Here is a 25,184-nt window from a genome sequence, read left to right as displayed (position 1 = left end):
CCCCAGCAATACTCGTGTTTCGGGCCAAGTGCAATCGCACTAGCTGTGGTGCCATTGACTTGAATGCACCACCACGCCCCCTCCCATCCCAGAACGCAGGGATTGGCCAAAATGCGACCCAGTGCCTTCCATTATAGCAGCTAATCATGCTGGAACGCACTTGAATAGGTACAAACAAGCCCTCAATGGGGACTGTGATCAACATAAAGCAAGCCAGTCTACATTTGTATATTAAAGCATAAAACATAGATATTTCCTAAACCTAATGGCACAAAAACTATTGTTTTTGTTTACTGTCATTGATAACTGTTTGTGCTGCAAGTTTTAATATTTCAGAAATAGATAAATAGAAAGGAGCAGTCCACAAATGCTGTCTCAGATATAAAAGCGCGTTTGACAGGATCCACTATTGCGAGATTGAGAGGGCTAGTTGGATGACCAGCAAATGGATTCAAGAAAAATACAGCAAGTTGCTTTGATTTATTTTCTACAGATATACCATGACCTGGATGAATGAGCGATAAAGGAAAAACTGTTTTGTTTTGGATAGTGTAGGGAAGGGTTAGTCCCCTTGTGAAATTTGTATTGCTACTGCCCCCTACATATAGTTTCACTTTCTTTATTGGTCCTGGTGACTATTGTTACAGAAACAGAAAGTAATAGGAAATACAGTTGTAAACAGAATGTGGAAAGTTGACACCAGAAACAGACGGCAAAAAAATTACCTGACAGAGGTTTTAAACCTCCCAACTCAAGAGTTTTGGCTCCTCCAGTTGTCCTCCATTTCTTATCAGTACTGCTTCTTTAGGCATGCTTCTGGCATGAAATGCCACTCTGAATGCTCTGCATAGTAATAAGTAACGGTTCATGAAATACAGTATCTGTACTAAATCTGTCTCCCTTCATATTTAATTTTCCTAACCCTCGTCAGCTCATGATCTTTGTGTGCACTCTTAATTGAGTCTGTCTAAACTTGATTGTCTATCTGTTCTCAAATGTCCTACATGTCCAGCGTGGCTTTCTTGTAGAATCTCCCAAAAAGCATCTGGCTTTGTTTAAAACTTATATTTATTAACTTTTAGCCCCTGTTCAATGCTTTTCTTTTACTGCTTTGTTCTCATCAACTGGAACATTTTAGTTGCTTTCCTATTATAGGACACATGTAGTATGTCCTGCAGATGTAAGATTGATGTATATCTTGATTAGATCTACTTGTGTGGCCTCGTACATTCTTGGTACACTATATTACCAAAATTATTGGGACGCCTGCTTTTACCCGCACATGAACTTTAATATCATCCCAGTCTTAGTCCGTAGTATTCAATATTGAGTTGGCCCACCTTTTGCCGCTATAACAGCTTCAACTCTTCTAGGAAGGCGTCCACAAGGTTTAGGAGTGTGTCTATTGGAATGTTTGACCATTCTTCCTGAAGCACATTTGTGAGGTCAAGTACTGATGTTGGACGAAAAGGCCACAAACTCTCTAATTCATCCCAAAGGTGTTCTATCGGGTTGAGGTCAGGACTCTGTGCATGCCAGTCAAGTTCCTCCACCCCAAACACACTAATCCATGTCTTTATGGACCTTGCTTTGTGCACTGGTGCGCAGTCATGTTGAAACAGGAAGGGCCATCCTCAAACTGTTCCCACAAATGTGTTGGTATGCTGATGCCTTAACAGTTCCCTTCAATGGAAATAAGGGGCCAAGCCCAAACCCTGAGAAACAACCCCTCATCATAACCCCCCCTCCACCAAACTTTACACTTGGCACAATGCAGTCAGGCAAGTACCGTTCTCCTGGCAACCGCCAAACCAAGACACGTCCATCGGATTGCCAGACAGAGAAGTGTAATTTGTCACTCAAGAGAGCAAGTCTCCACTTCTCTTCACGTGGTAGCGTGCTTTACACCACTGTATCCGACGCTTTGCATTGCACTTCATGATGTAAGTATTGGATGCAGCTGCTCGGCCATGGTAACCCCTTCCATGAAGCTCTCTACGCACTGTTGTTGTGCCAATCTGAAGGCCACACAAAGTTTGGAGGTCTGTAGGTATTGACTCTGCAGACAGTTGGCGACTTCTGTGCACTTCAGCATGCTGCTTCATGGCTGAGTTGCTGTTGTTCCCAGTTGCTTCCATTTTGTTATAATACCACAGTTGACCGTGGAATATTTAGTAGCAAGGAAATTTCACAGAAAACCAGACTCCAATGATTTGGAGGGGTGTCCCAACACTTTTGGTAATATAGTGTATATGTGAAGTCACTGGATACAAAGTGCTAAGCGATGGTACAGACATTTGTTCATTGTAGATTTTCTTTAACCTTGCAGATCTGCAACAACTGCAGAAGAACACATACAACAACTGCAGAAGAATATAGGTTACCACCAAAATAACTGTTATTGCACCATGAATGGCAATTTCTACATCGTCAGAAATACTTGTGTTGGTTGAGTTGACTCTATGCATGACAGCATTAGAAGTAATGCTTCATGTGGCCCCTAACCAAATCACTCTGTTTGTATTTAAAATGTTTGCTTCCTGGGCACAGCAGCAGTCTGCTTGGAAAGGAGCAGTAATTGTCCCTTACTCCTGATTTGTTTGAAGCTTTGCATATTTGCAGTGTACAAAAGCTTAAAACATCAGTCGTCCAAGTAAAGCTGGAATGGATATCATAGCTCTTGTAATTACAAGAGACAGCCAGGCCACAACATGGAGGAAATAACTCTAGGAACATTTGGCCTTTCATGTTTTCTGCCTCCCATGTGTACTGAATATTACAAACTTTGCAACTCTGCAGAGTTGGAGCCAGTTATTAATGCTTGTTATGTAAGCAGGCTTGCTCCATTGCAAAAAAAAAAAATCAGACAGCTGTTTTATGGATAATGTAACTTTTTTTCCCTTATCTTCTATGCAATCTATGTTAGAAAGCTTTGAACTTGTTTAATGTGCTCTTGGGTATTATTCACTATGCGCTGTTTCCAAATTATTGTTATTGTTTTTAATGGTAACTATGGTGGGCGGCAGTGTTTGGTCCCTTGCACCTTTTTACCTTGCTACAATTAATTAGGAATATTAATGCCCGCACCAACGTTTCTGTTGCCATATGCAATGGTGATTTGTTAAAGGTTGCATGCCTCCCAACCCCTTGTCCTCTGCTGAGAGGAATCTAACATTCATAGTAAATGACCAATGTACTATAAATCCACAAAAGGACAGCTTGAAGAGCACATAGGCAGATTATAACTTAAACTGAAACTTTTTTGTTTATCAACTTTCCATCCTTTCTTCATATAAAAATAAAAAAAATTCTGGTTATTTTGTTCAAAAATGAAAGTCACTGGATTGGAGGTTGTACACGAACAATGTGTGCATTAAACTAGTATTTCTTTTTTTTTTTACAAAGTGAACTAAATGTTCCATTATCTTCAGTGCTCCTATTCCCTCAGGAGTATGTTTGTTGCTGATTGAATGATTGTGTTCAATAGCCCCTTTATAATGACATCAACTGTGACAGTTTCACAACACTGACATAAAGATTTCCATTTCGTATATGCATACAATAGGAGAATACACTTAAATGCCACTCCACCAGTAAGAATTAACATGGAATGCCATCAGTGGGAGCTTGAGCTGGTTCTCATAAAAGCAACGTTTTGTGCAACACAGTCTTGATCCATGTTCCATGAGCCATGTTTCAGGTGTAATATTCTGAGTGCAACAGTATCTGGGTAGAATCAACAGGGACTCTTTTGCTGAGCTAAAGCATGAAAGGAGGTTCATTTTGACTATAGTCATATCACCATTATACTCCTGGCAGAGTTTGGGCTTTGCATGTAATACAACTTCCAGCTAGTGGAGTATTACAAAACTCAGAGAGAAGGCAAATTGGCTGGTTCTGTGGGTTGGATCACAAGAATGACTCGTGTGTAGGCATCTGGAATATGGTTTCTTTCCAAACTCAAGTAAAAGAAACACACTGTATATTAGCCTTAGGCTGGGCACACACCTTACAACCATCGCAAGACTTCTGTCTTGCGATGGTTGTAAGGTACTTAAAAAAACGTACGATCTTGGACAGGCAGATCGTACTTGCGATCTTCGCAACCCTCCCCGCTGAGGGGAGGGCTTACGATGATTCCAATGCTGAGCTGGCAGTGTGCGCTTGCTCAGCATTGGAATCACCGGCCCGTGCTGCATTTGTCTTACAAGCACTCCACAAACCCGCTGAAAATTGTATGATTTTCGACTGGTTTTCCAGCGTGCTCGTAAGGCAAAAGACATGCGACCGTAAAGTAGAAACGGTTGCACGCCTTCTTCCATACACCTGCGAGCAGTATGTGTATGTCCCCTGCCAGCAGCTGCAAAAGTGGACCCTTGTTTTTGGTGTAAAAGCAGTGGTCTTATATCAGAGGTCCAACATGTTTCCTACTGAGTCAGGCATAAAGCTCTGCAACCCTCAATGCTCATGCTTATTGGGGAGCATTGGCTCTGACTCAGCAGGAGGCCTTGTGGCCTCTGCAATTAGATCTTTGCTTCTCCTCAAGAGAAAAGGTCCTTCTCTACAGCATACTGGCAGGGGACAGACTTTTCTACTCAGACTGTGGTTGCTTTTTGGCGAAAACAAATGAATAGTTTGCACATGTTTGTTTTGTTGTACCTAGAATGTATTCAGCTAATGTAAAATGAAAGTTCAATTGGGCTTTAAAAGTACCCACTGATATGATTGGTGGCTAGTAGGTGGCATGCTTTCTGAATGGATGGTAAAAGGGGCACTGTCAAGAACTTATTAAAAAGGTTATGCATGCTATTGATTGTTGTTAACATAATAGTCTTAATGCTGTCTAATAAAGTTGTGACTGATTTAATTCCAAAGTTGAAAGAACAATGTTGTTTTTGTTTGCAGTTTTTCAGATTATAGTTACCTATCCTTTTCTTGTATCCGCTCTGCTCAGGTCATGATTACGTTTATCGCAATCCTGGGCTGAAGTATATGCATACCTTCTCACTACTGGCTTGATCCACTAATTATGTGTATTGGTAAGGAGCATTCCAATGTTATTGACATATGCTGGACCATTACCGGATTTGGCAATTGCATATGTAATGTCTGATTTAATTCTATAATTCAATCAATTAAAAGTCTCTGATACCATATGGTCTTGGAAATACATATTTCTTTAAAACAGAAATATTCTAATTTTACTTTGCATTTGGAGACTATGAAAGCAAGTGACATTCATCTGGCCATATGCTTATTTTTCACACTATACCCTAGGGGCGGGCTTCCGATGACCGCAAAGCCGAACGGGCAGTGTGCGCTTGCGCACACCGGCCCGTACGGCTGTTATCGTGCGGACATGCCACAAACCCGCCGAACATCGTACGATGCTCGGCGGGTTGTCGAACATGTCCGTAAGTTTAAAGTCGTGCGACCTTACAGTAGTAGAGGTCGCACGGCTTCCACACACCTTACGATCATCATACGATCGCGGGATTTCCCGCGATTATCGTACGATAATCGTAAGGTGTGTGGGGACCCTTAGAGGCCAACTCTGGTACTGCTGCAAATGGCAAATCTGCTGAGTAGAAAGCCACCTTTGATCAAGCATGTGTACTTAACAGAGAAAAGAAACACTTAGGCCTGACTGCTTGTTCATTCTATGTATACTTATATGTAATTCTACGACAAGAGACTGGTATAAAAGCAAAAAAAATGTTCCGCAGCTCTCATTAAACTGTATCATTTCTGCAAAGAGATTTGCAGACCTTTACACTAAACCATTGGCACGTCTATCCTGAGAAAGTGCTTTAAAAATGATAATTTTCACTAGTTCTTTTTCCAGCCTCTGCTTTTTTAGATAGCGGCTCCTTCTGTCGTGACAGTGGCAGAATGCAAAGAATCTTCCCATATTTCTAACAATGGCTCTCTCCACTAGTGAATCGGAAGCCAAAGAAAAGCATGAGAGGGTTTTTTTTCTGGCTAGGCAAACTATCAAAAATGTGTCACATTCAGTTCATAGGATACAGAAGCCAAAGTCTTTTCAAGGCAAATTATTTGAAAGGCTAGCTAGAGGAAAGAAAAGTTCATACATTTTTATTTTGTATTCATGTTGACAAAATTATTCTGAAAGTGTAGCGAAAGCCAAAGCAAAGACGTGTCTGAAAATTGATGCTTATATTAACACGGTGGTTACAAAAGATGATCCAGTTGCTGACAACACAATCACTGTCAAAGAACTGAAGAATTGTTAACCAGCCATCCTCAAACAAGCTCAGGAAGCCTCAGTTTTACTCTTCAACACAAATATAGCATCTACATTGATAGCTAAGATCTTAAAATGTTACACTAGCCAACACTTTTTTTTTTTAGCTTTGGCTGGATTGATAAAGGTTAGATCTATTTGGTCACTGCCGAATGTTTTCCCTTTGAGCATATTTTTCCTAATCTGCTGTGTGGTCACCCTAACAGTTAGTGAAATAAATCTCACTAATAGGAAAACAGAGAAATAAAAGTTCTGTTTTTGTTTCAAGTAAAGACAGGTCAGAAGCTATGTAATGTTTGCCCTGGTACCTATGTTAGGGAAATATCTGTAACTTCCTTCCCCACCAACAATTTGTCCAGAGATCAACTTTAAAAATTTGTCTTTATCAGCTGGAACCTGCCTTGCAGATCAGAATTTCAAAAGCTAAAACAACAAAATGTATTTGAAATTTAAATAGTTTTAAATTTCATGACAGACACTTTATTAGAATTTGTTACAGTAACTGCAGTAACTGCCAAGAGGAAAGGGGAAAAGGAAAAGACCTAAAGAAATAATGATTTTCTTCTGAACACCATCAGTAACGTTGGTTTCTTCAAGCCTTCATTCTAAGACCAGAAATACATTGGATGAAAGACTAGCCTGGTTTCTTCATCAATGTGATGTCATCATCACTGATAACTGTTTATAAAAAGCAATAAAACAAGCAGTTTGCACATAAGTACCCCTTTGCTAAATGTAAGAGTTCAGACCTTGAAGGAAACGGAAAGAAATATGGAATATGAAATTGCTGACTTCTTGTTAAAAAAAATGTTAAGTGGCTGGCATTCAGATCTAATGGCTTCACTAATTTTGGAACAAATATGCATTTTAGGAGTTCTGCTTCCAATTGTGATTTCACGCACTGCATGCGTGTTGTAGAAACTCAAAGGGATTAACGTGAAAAGATTAGCATGAGTGCCAGACAACGTGTGTTTTCAAATGGAGGTCAACAATGGCAGTGCTAGGTTTCCATTAACACAGGTATTTGTGTTAGCACATGTCTGAAGTTCATCTGGTTGCAGATGAATAAAGATAGCAATAAAATAACCGCTAATCAAAAAGATTGTAGAATACTTGCGCATCCTATACTGGTACTTGTGAGATTAAAGTGTAACTCCAGCTCCTCAAATCAATAGATGCATAATTCCAACTTAAGCTACCTCGAAAAAAAATGCTAGTCTGCTGTCAGTATGTGTAATGCCAAATGTTAAGGCAGGGGTACTGAACCATTCTATGATTGCACACCACTAATGGATTGCCCATTATGTCCCCATCTTTAAAGTGTCGACATCATCATTATTACTAGTCCTATTAGGTACCAGTATGACTTTTAAATATGTCAAAAGTTCTGTGTTATCTTCCTTGTGGATAGCTAGAAACAGAACAGCTGAAAGAAAATCAGAAAGATTTCATCATGATTATTTATATTTAAAAAAAAAAGCAAATCACAAATGCACAATCTAGCTACAACTTTGAACAATCACAACATGAAATTGAGGTCCAGTTACTGAGAATGTTTCTTCAAAATACAAACAGAAAACCAGGCATACTGGCATAGTGTAAAGCTTTATTTAATAAAATACATTCTAAAAACAATATTGCTTTCACAATTTAGACGGGTGATAGCAGACATTAAGCGGTATTTGCCAGTATCATACTGTGTTGTAGCTCATGGCCACTGGCATAGAATCCAGGCAAAGTGATGGATAGCAGTCGGAATTCCATTTTCCCAATGGACTCATGCTATTACTGGTCTCAATTATGAGCCCATTATTGTTTGCACCTTTTATTTTATTAAACAAAGCTCTACTCTCTGTTTGTGTTTTGTAGTTCCCTGAGCACTCCATTCAATACACAGAGCTACAAGGCTGAAGCTGTTAGATCAGCATTCAAAGGGCTTTATTAGAGAACGTTATACCTGCTTTAAATGTTGTATCTATGGTATAAAAAGTCAATTCTGATTTTATGTTTACTTTTGTAGCCAATTGGCCCATACCTAGCAAATTGAATACAAAACCTTGTATGCAGGTTGAACCTACTAGTTATATTTCTGTGACAATGTTACTTGCATGCCATTTGACACATCGTTGAATTCTCCGCTTTGCTTTCAGGTTGAAAAATACAAAGAATTTGGTTTAAAACATTTTTTTATATTTATTCAGAGATTAAGTCCCATACCCCCATATTTTGTTTTCTATACAGTGAGAAGAAAAGATACCATGGTTAAGAATCCTTGTTCTAAGGCATGAACAACACAGATCGTTTCTGTATGGCATAATGCATTAATTGTCGGGATCCGCTTCAGTTGCAGCGTCTCAGTATACCGCGAGCAACAGTTCGCGGTATTCTGCGGCGTCTCAGTATACCGCGAGCTACAGCACGCGGTATACTGAGCCTAGGGTGACGGGAGGACGCTAGTTTGTGTCCTCCCGTTACCCTAAAGAGAACTATGGGGAAAAGCCTTAACCTCATAGTTCTCCTTTAAGGCTAACGTTTTTTTTAAGCTAATAAGTTTTTAATAAAGGGCACCAATACTTTAATGCATGACTTGTCCCACATGATTGCATTTTAGCTACTAGTATAATCATGATAGTATTTATTGCCCTGATAATATTGTATTCATGACTGTTACATTTCACAGGAAGTTTAGGATTAGGTTCAGGTTATGGGTTGAGTGTTTGCCAAATCGTGCAAAGTTCTGCAAGCTTTCATATTGTGTATTATTGGAAAATACTAATGTAGTACGCCTATGTGCTTGAACTCTAAAATTATGTAGTGAATTCACAACATGAGTACATTGTACTCTACACACTCCCCTGTTGCCCATGGGAATACTCTGTTTTTAAACAATAACTTGATTTGCTCTGGCATTTTTGTGCACTGTCTGACATTACTGCATGGTCCCTCCTGACATCTCTTCATTCTTGCACATACTTCCTCTATTCCTATACAACAGCATATTGCTTTGCTCATCATAATCTAGCACCCTTTCACTTTGCCCTGACATTATCACAGCAAGCTTGTGTTATGACAGGGAACATAGATTTCTTAACATTTCACAGAATAGGGATTGAGTTATCACCGATGACTTTTGCCAGACTTCAAGAAACCAAATCTGCTTTATTTCTGTCAGGAGATCATAGATGTAAGCAATATGCTGTGAAGAGAGGACATTTTAGTAACTTGGAAAGCTGCTTCAGCTAGAATTTGGCATGATTGGTAGCCCAGGTGTGGCCACAGTTGTACAGTGTTAAAGCTCAATTAAGCCTTCTGTTTTAAATCAGCTAAATACATTCCAGGGGCATCACAGCAAAGGGTGTTCAGTGTCCTTCAATACATTTCTTTCTAAAGCTGGCCATACACTTTACAACCATTGCACGACATTCGTTGTGCGATGGTTGTAAGGTAATTAAAAGCTCGTACGTTCTTGGACAGGCAGATCGTACTTGCGATCTTCGCAACCCTCCCCGCTGAGGGGAGGGCTTACGATGATTCCAATGCTGAGCTGGCAGTGTGCGCTTGCTCAGCATTGGAATCACCGGCCCGTGCTGCATTTGTCTTACAAGCACTCCACAAACCCGCTGAAAATTGTATGATTTTCGACTGGTTTTCCAGCGTGCTCGTAAGGCAAAAGACATGCGACCGTAAAGTAGAAACGGTTGCACGCCTTCTTCCATACACCTGCGAGCAGTATGTGTATGTCCCCTGCCAGCAGCTGCAAAAGTGGACCCTTGTTTTTGGTGTAAAAGCAGTGGTCTTATATCAGAGGTCCAACATGTTTCCTACTGAGTCAGGCATAAAGCTCTGCAACCCTCAATGCTCATGCTTATTGGGGAGCATTGGCTCTGACTCAGCAGGAGGCCTTGTGGCCTCTGCAATTAGATCTTTGCTTCTCCTCAAGAGAAAAGGTCCTTCTCTACAGCATACTGGCAGGGGACAGACTTTTCTACTCAGACTGTGGTTGCTTTTTGACGAAAACAAATGAATAGTTTGCACATGTTTGTTTTGTTGTACCTAGAATGTATTCAGCTAATGTAAAATGAAAGTTCAATTGGGCTTTAAAAGTACCCACTGATATGATTGGTGGCTAGTAGGTGGCATGCTTTCTGAATGGATGGTAAAAGGGGCACTGTCAAGAACTTGAGTCATTTATTAAAAAGGTTATGAATGCTATTGATTGTTGTTAACATAATAGTCTTAACGCTGTCTAATAAAGTTGTGACTGATTTAATTCCAAAGTTGAAAGAACAATGTTGTTTTTGTTTGCAGTTTTTCAGATTATAGTTACCTATCCTTTTCTTGTATCCGCTCTGCTCAGGTCATGATTACGTTTATCGCAATCCTGGGCTGAAGTATATGCATACCTTCTCACTACTGGCTTGATCCACTAATTATGTGTATTGGTAAGGAGCATTCCAATGTTATTGACATATGCTGGACCATTACCGGATTTGGCAATTGCATATGTAATGTCTGATTTAATTCTATAATGCAATCAATTAAAATTCTGATACCATATTGTCTTGGAAATACATATTTCTTTAAAACAGAAATAATCTAATTTTACTTTGCATTTGGAGACTATGAAAGCAAGTGACATTCATCTGGCCATATGCTTATTTTTCACACTATACCCTTTTTACTTTCTAGCCTTAAAGTTCCTTGGCCTCACTCACACTTGTAGAAAACATCTTTAAATGTTAGGCAGCTGATAACTCTCTTGCATTGATTATAAAGTGTAATTATTCTGCTTTAGACTGTACAGTTATTTTAATGGTATGTTAGACTCCTAAAACTGTGGTTTTAATTGGTTGATTTTACCTTTTAAACATTAAGAACTAAGCTGTGTGAGCTTTCCCTATGGTTAGAAGGAAAACCACAAAAGGAGGATTCATTTTAGTAAACAGTTGACTAGTTGCTTTGCCCTCGCAGGAGATAAATTGTGTCAGCTAATTGTAATGAATGGTTCTTGTAAACAGGTGTGTTGTACAGTTTTATTTGAGGAGGAGGAGGACAAGAATAAATAATGGTTTTGTTCACTGTCATGTAAGAGAGGAGGAAACAATGTTTCTTACATCGCTTTAGCTGTATTCATTCATAATCTTATTTTGCACAGTGCGGCAAATTTTAGATCGTTAACTATCTAAAAGGGCAGTTTAAAGCTACCTTGTCACTGATATAAAAATGCAAATAAAGCAGCTCCCTGTAAAAAATAATGTAAATATTCACCTATTCTGTACACATTGCTAAAAGTTGGCCTATTGATAAGAAATCCCACCCCATCCCCGCAGGTCTGCTGTAAGTGCCTGTTCACACCAAATCCATTAGCATCCTTTTTTAAACAGATTAGAACAGACGATAACCTGAAAAATGTATGGGTGTGACTGGAACCAAATAACACTACTCCATCCATTACAGTACACTAAAAAAGGTAGAGCATGCTCTACTTTTTTTCCAGAGTAACGTATGTACGGATTACGGATGTAATCACAATGGAACGGAGGTAAAAACAAATACATAGATGTTTGTCCACTCAGGACATGTTAATGAAAATAAAGATTGGCAAAAAACCCACAACAAAACCCAAAAGATGTCAACAGAGATTGAAATTGCAAGTCAACTGACCTCCATTGACTTGTGTTTTAGGTCCAATTTGGTGTTTTAGGTCCAATTTTGGTGTGAATGGGCCATAAACGCAGTATTTCTAGAAGTGTATACCCTGCAACAATCCCTGGTTTCTTCTTCTGACCTCCACATCACTGCAGGACACAGTAATAATTAGACATGTGCGATTCGGTTCGTTCCGAAATTCGTTTTGAACGATTTTTTTTTTTTTTTTTCAAAACGAAACTAAACTAAACGAATTTTTTGCTGGTGCACATGTCTAGTAATAATATGGAGGCCAGCTGGAGGAACCATTAAGTTCAGCAGAAGGCACAGGAGAGTGCTACACTCCTGAAAGTGTCGGTTTCTGCACAGACTTTGGGGACAATTAACTCATCAACATAGCAGTGTTTGGCGACATGATCAGAAGAAGGGAGTATTTTAATTTTTTTTGTTATAGAGAACAGCTTTATTTGCATTTTTGGTCAGCGCTATGATCACTTTAACCTCCTGCCATCCGCCCGTTAAGAAAAAAGGGATGGACGGCGGACTCTCATCAGCGGGTTGCCGTCTCCGGACGGCATTTCTTTCCTGCTCGCGCGCTAAGGGGTGCGCGCGGGCAGGAAAGACCCGCTCGTTTTTACAGCCGTTAACAGCTGTTTCACATACAACCGATCAGCGGCTCTATAGCCGCCGATCGGTTGTATGGCGCGATTTTGTCTACCGCCCCCCGAGTGCCGCCACCCCCCCTCCAGACCCCTCACCTTCAATCCCGGGATCCGCTTCCCCCATCTGCGGCCCGGGAGCGGCTTGGGAGGGCGTCAGGAGGAAGAGGGAGAGAGTTCAGCTCCTTGCTGATCTCCCTCCGTGCTGTGAATGCAGAAGTGATGTGTATTACATCACTTCCACATTCACCTGTCAGTCATCTGGCTGCTATAGCCAGAGAGAAGAAGCTGATGAAGCAGGTCTGTGCTTCATCAGCTTCTTTTGGGGTCGCCAGGTGACATTAGAGGTCCTAGAGACCCCTAATGTCTCCATAAAGAGGACCTGTCAGTGTACCTGTGCTATTATATAGGGGGATTGTATCCCCCCTATGTAATACCAATAACAATAAGTGTAAAAAAATGATAATATATAAATAAAAAAGTTAACAAAAATAAAAGTCACAAATAAAAAAAGTAAAACAACCTCCCCAAAATGTTTAAGTTCCCCCCCCCCCTTCGTTTACGCACATATAAACATACATGTGTGTCAGATGTGTCAGCGCGCGAAAACGACAATTGTGCTACACATGTTACATATCACCGCGAACGTCGCAATGAGAGCAATTATTTTAGGGCCATCAATCACTGATAACACTAAACTGATGAGCGGTAAAAGCTTTTAAAGCGTCGCCTATGGCCAATTTTGGGTAATGTAGTTTTTTGAGGTTTCGTGCGCAATTTAAGGCTTGACATGTTTGGTGTCTTTTTACCCGATGTGACCCCGTCTTTTATATTTTACCAAAAAATTGGGTAATAATGAATGTTTTAGAATGTAATATAGGGGAAACAGTTTTAAAAAAAAATCTGTAAATTTTCCTTAATATCGTAAAAAAATAAAACCCGCAGTGGTGAATAAATATCACCAAAAGAAACCTCTATCTGTCCCCAAAAAAGGTTATACATTCATTTCAGTACAGCGTTGCATGACGGAATAAATGCCAGTCAAAGTACCGCAGGGCTGAATACTTAAAAAGGGCCTGGATGGGAAGGGGGTTTAACACTCCGGACTTCAAGTGGTTAAATGACTTATTGTCATGTAATCATTGTGATTCCAATATTCTAATTTGTTGTTTTTTTTAAATAATTGGTTCCTGTTTTGCAGGCTGTAATTTGTCTACATTAGAAGCACAATATTTTCTCAGTGCATAAACAGCCTTTGTGTGCTACTGGTCCTCCTAACTAACTTCTAGTCTTTAAGATCTGACTGTATTATCTAATTACTTGAAACATCCACAATGCTCTTGTTAACCAAATATCATATAATCTAGACTGCCTGGGCTTTAGTTCACTCAAGTGAGAGTATTGATTTTTTTTTATATGATGGTAATTTGTAATAATTTATGCATACAGCCATGCAACGTGAACAATAAACACATGCCCCAGACATTGAGGCACCTTAGTGTTTGGATTATGTAAGTGAAATAACATTCTCTTAGCTCAGTGAATAAGGTGTGCTGCCTTTAGTCAAATGATCATGTGCTAAAAAATCCAGTTTTTTAGATTTTCCTAGCACGTGAATGAATTATTGGATAATAATTTACAAAGTGAACATTTCATTTACTAAGCTAAGTAAATATTTACTATGCAAAGTGAACATGCTTTACTCCTCAAGTACATCAACCACAGTGTATCAACTACTGTAAGTGATTGTGATGAATAACTAATATTCTGGCAGAAGGCCAATAATGTGTTTTTGTTTTATTTTCTCTGTGGCCACACTCAATAAACAGCACTTGCCTTTATAGCTATGTCAGCAGTTGCAGTTAGGATGATGTTTGGGTAGTACTGGGACTGTTGCCTACCATACATTCATGGAATCTAATCTCGCCATCGAATGCATAGGGAAGATTGTCATACCAAAAGTGTGTACCTATCTTCTAATCTCTCTGACAATGGGACCAGTAAAGATGTGTGTAGATTTAGGCAACAGCTAAGATTATTTTTATTGACAGCTTAAAATAACTTGCTGTTTGATATAGTGTTTTGATTTCATTTTCTCATTCACACATTTTAACTGGATTTGCACGAAAGGTCACACTTCCTACTTCTTTCCCTACCAGGACCAAATCTAAATAAAAAAAAAGAATGACGTCCCTAGACTAATAAAATAAAGAGATTTAAAGCATAAACACATGTAAAGATGATGTTCCTGGTTTTGTGAATCAAAAAACTGAAATTACGTTAACATCTTTAAAATGCTTTGTGTTTCATGAAGGGATGAAATTCGGAATATATAGGGCCCTCTTTTTGGTTGAGCTATTGTACTATTATGTTAACAACAATCAATAGCATTCATAACCTTTTTAATAAATGACTCAGGTTCTTGCAAGTGCCCCTTTTACCATCCATTCAGAAAGCAAACCGCCTACTAGCCACCAATCATATCAGTGGGTACTTTTAAAAGCCAATTGAACTCTAATTTTACATGAGCTGAATACATTCTAGGTACAACAAAACAAATATACTTATGGTTGTTTAAGAATACTCTGTAGAATGGAACTCTGGAATACTCGAATTTTACAGAACTGATTGCTGAAATAAAAGTACTAATGAGTCAAAGTGCCTACAAATTGTATGCATAATAACAAGTTTCTGTACCGGAACTAAACTTGCCACACAAACATTGGCCAGCAAATAGAGTTTTCTGGTAGAAGAGACTTTATAAGAGGCTGTGTCAGTGGGCTTTTGACATCAGTTTGAGATGCTTCTGATATCATTACACTGGGGAGGGTGCCAATTAGGTGAACGTGTTTCTTTGACCTTAATGGGGAAAGCACATGTTTACTTGTTCATAGTTTTGAATGGCCTGCACCCTAGACATAACCCTAGATATTTGATGCAGCATATCAACACAATTAGTAAAGGCTAATTGTGTCTACACTGTATTTGATTCACCCACATAACAGAGACAGTATGGGTATTTGATAATATAAATCACATAAGAAGTTCAATGAAATCAAACCTGAATAAGCATGATACTTGGATACAAAAGTGATCCATTCTCTGCCAATCATTTTATCTGACACTCATCCTCCTCCTTTTATGGGTTCTGTTTCCTTTTTGATTACTTCTTTGTAATAACCCCTGATTACTAATTTATTCTCCATCTTCTTAAACCATAATTCATGTCGTGTTTCATTGCATACAATCCTTTTTACTCCTTTAAACTGACTTCTCAGGATGGATTTATATACTGTTGAAAGATGGAAACTATGTAAATGTAACAACTGATTATGGTCAGTGGGTTTAGAGAAAATGTTGCTCTGTATACGATTCCACGTAATGTGAATGCACATATCTAGAAAGAAAATTGGTTCCTGATGGACCTGAATTCAGATACATATCAAATTCCTCCAGGGACCGCCTTGTGTGATGCCTCTTGATCCGATAATCTTCTTCCTTCCACTGGTTTCCAGCAGTCCCTCCAGCACGATGCCTGTCTATAATCCAGCGCAGACTTCTGTGTCCCACGGAGTCTGTCCTCAGAGCACGCTTCCATCTGCGTGCATTCAATTCTACTGAGTCTCTCCTCATTACTGCGCATGCGCCCACATACACTTTCTCCTGCACGGGCTGTTTGGAAGATGTGTTCTGCAGGCGGAAGCGAGCGGTGCAGACTCAGACAAGTAATTGTCTATTAGACCATTTTTATATTTTTTTTAATATAAAGCCTCCCTGAGACCGTGCACAGCCTCCTGAGACCCCACACAGCCTCCTAAACCTTGTACAGCCATCAATTTTCCATTATGGGTGTGACTGGGCCCTCATGTTTAAGTTTCGCCTAAGGCCTCACAAAGTCTAGAGGTGCCTCTGCAGGTTGGCAATATCCCACATCATCAGTATATGATCAGAATATTATCCTTTTTTTTAATAAAATGTCAGAAGTGTCTCTAATGTACAATTGAGTCTGTAGAAATAACAGTGTCAATATCCGATCTAGAGCCTTAGCCAAATGGGAAAAACAAAATGAATCTATGGTGGACGCTATAGATCTCCCCAGGGGATTCAATAGGTCTTTGTGGACCTTGGACAACATATAGATCACTGAGGTGATGGGTAGTTCAATTGAAAGGGTTGTTTTTTTTTTCATGTATAAGGCCTCATTCACACTGATAAGAACCGGCCCATACAGATCCGTGTGGCATGTACGGCCGTATCGGGCAGCTCCCGGGAAGGACAGGTGCTGCGTGTAATTGTACGCAGCAGCCTGTTCCTCTCTATGGGAGTACGCGGCTGTAAGCTCACCCAAACTGCACATCTGGGCGGGAGCGGATGTCCGTTCTCATATACAGACAGGATGGATCCTGTCTGCATCCGAGCACGGACACCCGCACCCACACGGATGTGCAGTTCGGGTGAGCGTACGGCCGCGTACTCCCATAGAGAAGAACAGGCTGCTGTGTACAATCACACGCAGCACTTGTCCTTCTCGGGAGCGGCCCGATGCGGCCGTACATGCCACATGGATCTGTATGGGCCGGTTCTTATCAGTGTGAATGAGGCCTTATCTATAAGCTTTTATGCTTGTGTCACCATTTGTTTCATTTTTCATTATTATTTTAACTGTGGGATTAGCTTTTAAAGGGTGATACAACACCAGATAATTGTCTGTATATTTCCTCTTCATATTGGTTTATATCCATGACCATTATTGATCCCCTTTGCCAGCCAGCTTGATAATCACATCTTTCAGTACTGACAAATTGTCACGGGCTTGTCTTTCTGCTTGTGTAACATTGTTCAATATATAATCAATACCCTTATCTGCCGAAAAGTTTTACAAATCTTTCTCTTCACTTTTGATGTACATCTTCATCGGTGGATTTATAGTTGATGGATTAGGTTTACTTCTACTTTCTATAGGGTCTTGGCATTCAGAAAATATATAATGTTGGGGGGTTTTACGTCATTTTCAGGCCTAAAATGTGGAATATAACATGGGTGCAAAAATGGAAAAAAGGGCCTCAGTCATGAAGGGGTTAAGGCTAGGTTCACACCTAGGCGATATCGCGCAAAAACCGGTTTGTCGCGCGGACAAAATCGCCTGTTGCGCAAAAAGGTGCAGGAGTTATTTTCGGGCGGTTGTCGCACGCTTTGGGTCCCATAGGCATCTCTATGCATTGGAAAACACGGTTGAAAAACACGGTTTTCAAAGAACAGTCGCGCAAACGGAAACGGAGTACATGTGTCCATTTTGGTCTTTGGACATAAACCTACCCTTTGTTTAGTACAGAAATTTCAGTAATAAACTTACAGAATAAATTTTGTGAACCATGTCAAGTTCTGTGCTCGGTTGCCCCTGCCCCAAGTTATCACTCTATGATTGCGGTTGTTATGGGGGGGGTTGTGATCAAGCTAAACGAGGTTGTTGCTGCAATGAAGTTGACACACAGGAAGCTCTTGATCAGCCAAAAGATGAATGTAACCAATCATACAACCAATTAGCAGTGTAATCCTTCTTGTCTTTCTCAAATTTTCCTTTGCAGCTTTCTATATTTCACCTGAACGGAATCAGTTTGTCAAACAATGATTTTTTGTTCCTTTCAGATTCCTCACCATGTACTATTGCACTCAAGCCCATCTCCAATGCAGCAATCTGCTGTTATGCTATCACCCTCTCTCTATCTCTCTCTCTCTCTGTATAAACTGCACAGTGTGTGTCATCAAGTCATTAGAACATTTGGTTATTATAGTAATAAACTTTGTTCCAAACTCTTCCTTCTGTGCAAGCAATTTGGGGGCAATCTGAACTCTCAGACCTCTAGTATCAGCTGTAGCCTATGGTACTCAGCTAATATTACCTCGTACAGCTCCAATTAAAGCAATTTCTGGAATAACTTTTTCACCTTTATGTTCAGTTGTAATGGAGATGTGTATATAAAGCCAAAGGAAATCTCACCGCTCCAATTCCTTAGCCACCATCAGGATTTCCCAGGTGCTGGTCCAATAGGTGTGTCTCCACTTTGGAATGTAGCAGTATACGAACAGACCGCACTATGCAGAGAATTCCAATACTGCAGACTTTATTGAAATTCACAGCAAATCCAGTATAACAGTGAATAAAATGTATAATACAACAAATGCCAGCACTGCACACCCCCAACCAACTACCACCTCTCACATGTTTCACCCGAAGGCTTATTCATAGAACTCTCTATGAATAAGCCTTCGGGTGAAACATGTGAGAGGTTGTAGTTGGTTGGGGGTGTGCAGTGCTGGCATTTGTTGCTTTATACACTTTTATTCACTGTTATACTGGATTTGCGGTGAATTTCAATAAAGTCTGCAGTATTGGAATTCTCTGAATAGTGCGGTCTGTTTGTATACTGCTACACTTTAATATAAGTGTGAAATATTTAGCACACCTTATTTGCTTCCATTTCACAATTCATTCTATTTATAAAAGCTAGGCTGAGGGTCAAGTTTCCTGTTTCTTTTGAGTATGTAGCACTTGATTGTTTTTTCATATTATTGCATAAAATGTCCAGGATAATTATGGCATTTACATTTGTGTCAACTTTGTGATCATTGACTGTTTCTGTTTCAGTTCACCAAACTTATTTATCAAGTTTTTCAAAAAAATCAATTTCTAGATACTTGGGAAAATGGTCAGTTGGGTTTCTCATAAACGTGGTCAACCAATAAAAGGCACAAACAGATTTAAAACAGTTAAGAGATGGGGAGGAGGCCAAGACTGTACATATCTAGCTCTTCACTTTTCTTTCTAAAAGACTCCTGCCCATGCAACACCTAAGAGTAAGCCTTGCCCTACTCCTCTTAGATTAAGACAGTTGATAAATACACAAAAAGCAATAGGTTTCCTGTTTCCAAAAGGGAAAACTTAAAAAAAGAACTCCGGGCAGAAATTGTATTAACCCTTGCAGTGGGGCTACCCCCGCACTGCTAGAGTTAACTGCTCATTTTTTCCTAGGGCGCAAGCAAAAAAAAAAGTTATATTCACTCAATCCTTGGAGCTTCCTTAAGCCTGTCTCTTCCTCCGCTGCAGCGGTACTATGTCCATCAGTATTCTCATGTCCAATACATGACGCAAGGATTCCTAGACTGTGCATACTGAGGAGGGGGGAGAGATGCTCTATGGATCGGTCTAAAGGTGCCCATACACCTGCCGATTGTTATACGATAATCGCTGGAAATCCCACAATAATCGGCAGGAGTATGGAAGACATGCAACCGTTTCTACTTTACGGTCGCACGTCTTTTGTCTTACGAGCAGGCTCGAAAACCCGCTGAGAATCGTACGATTGTCGGCTGGTTTGTGGCCTGCTCATAAGACAAATGCTGCATGGGCCGGTGTGCGCAAGCGCACACTGCCTGTTCAGCATTGAAGTCATCGGAAGCCCTCCCCTCAGCGGGGCGGGCTTGCCATGTTAGCAAGTACGATCTGCCTGTCCAAGATGGGCAGATCGTATGAGCTTTTAATTAACTTACAACCATCGCAAGACAAAAGTCTTGCGATGGTTGTTAGGTGTATGGCCAGCTTAAGAGCCGACTGGCTCGCAGGTTTAAGTGAGTATAACTGCAAAAACAAGCAGTTAACCCTTGCAGTGTGGGGGCAGCCCCACTGTAATAATTAATTGAATGCTGCAGGCTCTTACCCCTGTCTTTTTACAAATGTATAACATTGCATCCTGATACCCCTGGGGAGGGGGGGTTTAGGGGGGAGAGTGCCAAAATGCTTCCTCTTTGCTTTCTGCAGTTAACAAGATAAAACATCTCCAATTCGCACAGGAACACGAGGATTGGACAGCCAAGCATTGGAAAAAAGTAATGTGGTCCGATGAATAGCGTTTCCAGTTGCATCATGCAGATGGCAGAGTGATAATGTTACTGATGGGGTGGTCATAATAATCTGGCCACTCAGTGTATATATGGATCCCGTAAATCTCTGGCTACTGCTGTGCTGAACCCAGAACTGCTCAGCTCAGAGTACTCCTAAGTTAAACCCTGGTCACTTAACAGTCAGTGCTCGATCAGCTTTAGCAGAGTGCAGAAGTGACATTAGGAGTGTAATGGACCCCTAATGCCTCCTTAAAGAGATTTGTCACATGCACTCAGCTATCTTGTCAGCCCCTTTTTAATAGCAATAAAGTTAAAAAAAGTTTTTAAAATAAAAATGTAAAAAAGCCCTGTGTACATGCAAATATGAATGCGAATGCATGCATCAGGTGCTCACACATACTAAAACAGTTGTGCCGCAAATTTTTGGTATCGCCCTGAGCTGTATTAGCTATTGAAGTGTTGCCTGTAAAAAAATTTGGGTAACTTAGTTTTTTGCCACTTTGCAGGCCAACACAATTTTGAGTTTTGAAATATTTATTATCTGTTTACTTAACACCACCTAATAATGTTTTGACATTCTTGTTCTATGGCCATGACATTCATTAAGAAATATCTTAATATTGTTTATAAGAAAAGTGAAGGTAAATAACCTCTTCCATGTTGGAATAAATGATATCATGTTTAAGAATTGTCAAAGGTTGCATGAATTCGTCGCAACTTGCACCATTTGTTGAACGCACAGGAGAGAAGTTTCTAAAGACTGTCTATAACCTCTATGATCTATGAAGTACATTAACTATTGACAAAAAAAATCTTTTTTTGTGTATCACTCGGCTGTAGATCCTCAGATCATCTCTAAATTCCTACTGACACTGTCCTTCCTTCTGAAGATATATTTTTGTTAATAGTTGGGGTACTTGGATGCATTTTTAAGGTTTAACTCCTGAGTTTAGTGTCACTTTAAGTGCGTTTTCACATACACAATATGCATTTTATTATGTGTGCCCAAAATAAAAATAAAATGTATCTGGCATTGAAATGGATAAATGTCTTTTTTGTCTGACTGGAATTTTACTTTGATGCTATGTGTGTAGCAGAAAGCTCTTCTAAAGTGCTAAATTTAATGCAAAGTTACATAATAAAGCTTTTAGATATAAAGACAAATTATTTATACTTAACCCTTAGTTTTCTGTTATCACAGTGTTTATAATTTTGTAATTACTGTAGGAAATCATTTGGAAATTAAAATGGTTGGATTCTGAAAGAACAAATGTTATGCTGCAAATCATACCTGATGCTAAGAGCTGAAGACCTATGATCCCACTGTGTTTTATGGTCACCAGCCCACTGTCTAAAACTCTGTAAAGCACAATATGGATTATCTGCTGTTCATTGTATGTTTGCTCCCTAGTTCCAATCCCTTTCCATTTACTCTTTGTGAGAAAATTATAGTGTTCACTGTTCTCTATTGAGTGATCGCCTGTGGGGTTTGTAAAGATCTACACTTGTCATCTGTTAAACTACTGTGTTATTACTAACTGCATGCACATAATTACATCCCATAATATGCTTTTGAAAATGCTTAAAAAGGCAAAAAGAAGAATACATTTTAATTGGGGTGACGATGACTAATGGAAAGGTTGTTTTTTCTGTTTTACTCAAAAGGGATTTTGTGCAATAAGTTCAGCCTTCTAGTGCTTCTAAATGGGATTAAACATCCTAGTGGCGTGCGTATAGCCTGCATCTATCTTTGGCTTTATGCTGTCCTGATATCTGCTTAAAAATTCTTTAATAACATTGGCTATAGTGATGGCTATATACTCACTCTTGAACGCAGCAAGAGATGTTACTAACAATTCTACACGGTTTCCAAAGATTCTCTGAGAGGCTGACTGCTGGCAAATACACAGCAGGATTTTGCTCAGTGCATGAAAGGAAGTGTCAGGCTGTAATATCCATCTCTAATGTTCTAATGCACTCAATAGGATGTATTTATACTCCGATAAACTTGAGCATAAACAGCCTGTCTGGTTTAATGACTGACAGTTCACTGGCTCTTATTTGCTTTAGATGTTCTAGGAAAGCATGCTCTTGATATGAACTGTCATTGCCGATCTGAAATTATTAACCCACTTTAAACACATGAACCTTACAGACAAGAGCAAGGAATGGATGGCTATTGCTGGATATGGAAGGGATGATCTGACTGTTTGGTCTGGACGTCACAATGCTTTACGACGTGGTTGTATTTCCATGAGACAAATTTGTGACCATGGAACAAAGTGGAGCTAAAACCCATAGCAAACGATGACATTTTAGGGTTGAGTAGATTGGTAAATGCAGAGTTATTTCAGTTGCACTCAGCTGTATACCAGATCAGTTTGAGTTGCATCAGATCAGATGGAGGGGGGCGCAAGAGCGGATCACGCTGGCCCCCGAAACCCCCCCAACGGTCTTACCTGGGACCCTGCAGAGCACACTATAGATCCTGCATAGCCCACCTAAGACTCTCTATGGTGGGCTCTGCAGGGTCCCAGGTGGGTCCATTTCCCTGTACCTCCTCCCAACTCTTCTTGCCTGCTGCTGCTGGGGCCCGGCCTCCTCCACCCCCTCCTGTCACCTCTGCCATGCCGCCCATCGTACAGCTGATACCCATGTAAGGGGCTGCCCAGACTCCTCACATGGGTACCGGCCATACCCCCCTGATGGCGGTGTTCTATCAAAGTTTGTGACTACGTTAGAATGTGTGACCGGTGACGTGATCACACATTTTAACGTAATCCCGCCCCCCCCATTATGACTCACCCAGCCAGCGCAGGATCAGAGCCAAACTGTGTGTGCAATGCAGGGGGCGGGGCGTGTGACACACACTTCTCATCTCCCGCCGCCTTTTTTCCCTCTCCCGCCGTATTTTATCTTTACAAGCAGAGAAAGGCATGTCTGGTATTCACTGTGGTTGGGCTAACGTAACACATTAAGTAGTTATTTGACACTAATCGGATATACTTAGTTTGTCTGCAGACACTTAAAAGCCAATATGTTTTCCAATGACATGTAGATAGATGAATAAATAATTTAGCAGAAGAAAGTGCGAATTAAGCTCTTTGTTAACTACGCTGTTCCAGTAAAGTTAAACGTTTTACAATCATTAAAACATTCTTTACATGATGGAGTGATTAAACGTATTGTCTGCGTTAAGTGCTGTGACAGTGAAGGGCTGAAGGCTTTCCTTTAAACCTAGATATGAATTCTGACATGTGAAATAAATGAGATCTGGGAAATTGTTCTACTTCGATGTGTTAACTGAGATTTAAAGGGGTTTGCTGCTACTTCGGGCAATTGTTTGCCAAACCACTAAAATCGCATAATTGTTAAAAATAAATAATACCTTCTAATGCAATACAGCTGATAATGTTGTATGGCGGTGCTGTATAGAATGCTTTGGAACATCTTCCATTGCAGTACTGATGGAAAACTTAGATATTACATTTATTGTTCTTCCCGTGTGGAAAGATGCATTGCAATGAACAAAGTTGTGCAAACGTGTCACACTGGTGTTTTTAAGCCATAGTTTTATTTGAATGTGGCTGCACATTGTTCTGTAGCTCGTTAAGGCCGTGCTTGCTTGCATAATTGAACGGTGGAATTCATAAAGAGGGGGGGATTTTGTACCGATATGAAAAATAACGTTTACAATTGCAATCTTGTAATACATAAATTTGGTTATTCAGTAATTTAAAACATCAAATATATTTAATATTCAAAATAAATATATTTTATGTTTGCCATTGTTTTAATTATTCATATATTTTGAGTTATTATATACCTTTTTCTCCAGGCAAATATTTGCAGCGCTGTAATCATTAATACATCATTAAATGCATAGATCCCAACTGACCCTCTTTTGAGGGAATGTCCCTCTTTTCCAACCAAATTCCTCTGTCCCCAACAGTCATCCCACTTTTTCTTCTGGTGCATAGACCATAAAAATTTGTTTGTTAACTACCAAAAGTGTTATATTGCACTAAACCTTTGATTTAACTTCTAAATGATTACATAGTTACATAATATTTGAGGTTGAATAAAGACATTAGTCCATCAAGTCCAACCTATTAGGATCTCGTTCTAGGAGTACCTGTACCCCTGTATATTGCGGTCCCTTAAGAAATCGTCCAAAAGTTTATTGAACAATTCCACATTATTTGCTGAAATCACCGCCTGTGGCAGTGAGTTCCAGACCCTAACTGATCTTACTGTGAAGAACCCCCTTCGCCCCTTGTGCTGCAATTTTTTTTCCACCAATTTTAGGTGGTGGCCTCTAGTTTTTGTAATGGAGTTAATTTTAAACAGTTTATCGCTAATGTTGCTACCACCATTGAACATTTTGTACATGGAGATCATATCCCCCCTTAATCTCCTCACCTCCAATGTGAACATGTTTAAATTTAGTAGCATTGTCTCGTAGCTCTGGTCCTCCATACCCCTAATTAGTTTGTTTGCCCTCCGCTGGACTTTTTCCAACTCAAGGACATCTTTTCTTAGTACTGGTGACCAGAACTGGACCGCGTACTCCAGATGAGGTTGAACCAATGATCTATAAAGTGGCAAAATTATAGACTTGTCCCTGCAATACGTCCCCTTTTTAATACAGGACAAAACCCTGCTAGCTTTGTTTACAGCAGCCTGGCACTGCAAACTACCTTTCAGTTTGT

This window comes from Nanorana parkeri, unplaced genomic scaffold (assembly GCF_000935625.1).
Source record: "Nanorana parkeri isolate BGI_ZX_2015 unplaced genomic scaffold, ASM93562v1 scaffold853, whole genome shotgun sequence".
Classification (NCBI taxonomy): domain Eukaryota; kingdom Metazoa; phylum Chordata; class Amphibia; order Anura; family Dicroglossidae; genus Nanorana; species Nanorana parkeri.
This window is presented reverse-complemented; position numbering follows the sequence as displayed.